Raw genomic sequence first — 4,556 nt, 5'->3', positions numbered from 1 at the left:
CCTTGCACACCCGCAGCCCCTCACACACCCCCACACCCCTTGCACACCCGCAGCCCCTCACCCCCAGCGGTGTTCCCGTGGCACTCCTGGGCACGCACCGGCAGCTCTGCACTGGGGGGTGCTGGTGTGCGCTGCCCTGAACACACCCGTGCACACTCACGACGCCCCGCGCACACCCACGCCCTCCCCACACGGTGCCTGGCGCACACACGGGGGGGGCGCTGCCCTGAGCACACAGAGCCCCTCGCACGCACGGGAATGCAGACACGGGGTAACACGCGTGTGCGTGCACACACAGTCGTGCACGGAGAGTGACGCACACAGGGCGATGCGCACACACGGAGGGGCACGCACACGCAGTCTCACACACTCACACTCTTACACACTCACAATCCCACACCCACCTCACACACACAATCACAATCACACAATCTCACACAGTCACACACACAATCACACACAACCACAATCACACGGTCACACAGTCACACACACTCAATCACATGCAATCACACAATCACACACACACAATCACAAATCTCACACAATCACAAATCTCACACAATCACACACACACAATAACACACACAATCATACAGAATCACAATCACACACACACACAATCACAGTCACACAATCACAATCACACACACAGAATCACACACACACAATCATACAGAATCACAATCACACACACACACAATCACAGTCACAAAATCACACAATCACACACAATCACAATCACAATCACACACACACAATCGCACACAATCACAATCACACACACACAATCAGACACAATCACACAATTACAATCACACAATCACACACAATCACAATCACACACACAATCACACACACACAGACACAATCACAATCACACACACACACAATCACAGACACAATCAGACACAATGACACAATCACACACAGACACAATCACAATCACAAATCACACACACAATCACGCAATCACACACACAATCACAATTACACACACAGAGTCACACACACACAATCACAAAACCCAATCACACAAACCCACAATCACACACATAGTCAGACACAATGACACAATCACACACAATCACATGCAATTGCACACAATGACACAATCACGCACACACAGACACAATCACAATCACAAATCACACATACAATCAAACACAATCACACACACACAATCACACGCACAATCAGACACACAATCAGACACAATCAGTCACACAATCACACAATCACACACACAATCACAATTACACACACAGACTCACACACACACAATCACACACAATCACAATCACACACACAATCACACACAGTCAGACACAATGACACAATCACACACACACAGACACAATCACAATCACAAATCACACACACAATCACAATTACACACACACAGAGTCACACACACACAATCACACACAATCGCACAATCACACACAGACACAATCACAATCACACACACACAGACACAATCACAAATCACACACACAATCACAATTACACACACAGAGTCACACACACACAATCACAATCACACAATCACACAATCACACACATAGTCAGACACAATGACACAATCACACACAATCACATGCAATTGCACACAATGACACAATCACGCACACACAGACACAATCACAATCACAAATCACACATACAATCAAACACAATCACACACACACAATCACACGCACACAATCAGACACACAATCAGACACAATCAGTCACACAATCACACACACACAATCACAATTACACACACAGACTCACACACACACAATCACACACAATCACAATCACACACACAATCACACACAGTCAGACACAATGACACAATCACACACACACAGACACAATCACAATCACAAATCACACACACAATCACAATTACACACACACAGAGTCACACACACACAATCACACACAATCGCACAATCACACACAGACACAATCACAATCACACACACACAGACACAATCACAAATCACACACACAATCACAATTACACACACAGAGTCACACACACACAATCACAATCACACAATCACACAATCACACACATAGTCAGACACAATGACACAATCACACACAATCACATGCAATTGCACACAATGACACAATCACGCACACACAGACACAATCACAATCACAAATCACACATACAATCAAACACAATCACACACACACAATCACACGCACACAATCAGACACACAATCAGACACAATCAGTCACACAATCACACACACACAATCACAATTACACACACAGACTCACACACACACAATCACACACAATCACAATCACACACACAATCACACACAGTCAGACACAATGACACAATCACACACACACAGACACAATCACAATCACAAATCACACACACAATCACAATTACACACACACAGAGTCACACACACACAATCACACACAATCGCACAATCACACACAGACACAATCACAATCACACACACACAGACACAATCACAAATCACACACACAATCACAATTACACACACAGAGTCACACACACACAATCACAATCACACAATCACACAATCACACACATAGTCAGACACAATGACACAATCACACACAATCACATGCAATTGCACACAATGACACAATCACGCACACACAGACACAATCACAATCACAAATCACACATACAATCAAACACAATCACACACACACAATCACACGCACACAATCAGACACACAATCAGACACAATCAGTCACACAATCACACACACACAATCACAATTACACACACAGACTCACACACACACAATCACACACAATCACAATCACACACACAATCACACACAGTCAGACACAATGACACAATCACACACACACAGACACAATCACAATCACAAATCACACACACAATCACAATTACACACACACAGAGTCACACACACACAATCACACACAATCGCACAATCACACACAGACACAATCACAATCACACACACACAGACACAATCACAAATCACACACACAATCACAATTACACACACAGAGTCACACACACACAATCACAATCACACAATCACACAATCACACACATAGTCAGACACAATGACACAATCACACACAATCACATGCAATTGCACACAATGACACAATCACGCACACACAGACACAATCACAATCACAAATCACACATACAATCAAACACAATCACACACACACAATCACACGCACACAATCAGACACACAATCAGACACAATCAGTCACACAATCACACACACACAATCACAATTACACACACAGACTCACACACACACAATCACACACAATCACAATCACACACACAATCACACACAGTCAGACACAATGACACAATCACACACACACAGACACAATCACAATCACAAATCACACACACAATCACAATTACACACACACAGAGTCACACACACACAATCACACACAATCGCACAATCACACACAGACACAATCACAATCACACACACACAGACACAATCACAAATCACACACACAATCACAATTACACACACAGAGTCACACACACACAATCACAATCACACAATCACACAATCACACACATAGTCAGACACAATGACACAATCACACACAATCACATGCAATTGCACACAATGACACAATCACGCACACACAGACACAATCACAATCACAAATCACACATACAATCAAACACAATCACACACACACAATCACACGCACACAATCAGACACACAATCAGACACAATCAGTCACACAATCACACACACACAATCACAATTACACACACAGACTCACACACACACAATCACACACAATCACAATCACACACACAATCACACACAGTCAGACACAATGACACAATCACACACACACAGACACAATCACAATCACAAATCACACACACAATCACAATTACACACACACAGAGTCACACACACACAATCACACACAATCGCACAATCACACACAGACACAATCACAATCACACACACACAGACACAATCACAAATCACACACACAATCACAATTACACACACAGAGTCACACACACACAATCACAATCACACAATCACACAATCACACACATAGTCAGACACAATGACACAATCACACACAATCACATGCAATTGCACACAATGACACAATCACGCACACACAGACACAATCACAATCACAAATCACACATACAATCAAACACAATCACACACACACAATCACACGCACACAATCAGACACACAATCAGACACAATCAGTCACACAATCACACACACACAATCACAATTACACACACAGACTCACACACACACAATCACACACAATCACAATCACACACACAATCACACACAGTCAGACACAATGACACAATCACACACACACAGACACCTTCCTCCCGCCGCGGTCAGGCACAGGGAGCAGGGTATTTCCAGCCGGGGAGGAGGAACTGGGCTCTTCCCCCAAAAGCTGGCGGTGGTCGTCTCTCTCTTCCCCCAGCTCTTTGTCTGCGCCTCTCGCCGGGGGGGTCAGGCTCATCTCTGGCAGGAGAGTGTCCCC

The sequence above is a fragment of the Egretta garzetta genome, unplaced genomic scaffold, assembly GCF_000687185.1.
Source record: "Egretta garzetta isolate BGI_Z169 unplaced genomic scaffold, ASM68718v1 scaffold140, whole genome shotgun sequence".
NCBI classification, from domain to species: Eukaryota; Metazoa; Chordata; class Aves; order Pelecaniformes; family Ardeidae; genus Egretta; species Egretta garzetta.
The sequence above is the reverse complement of the archived record's forward strand: the minus strand, read 5'-3'. Positions refer to the sequence as shown.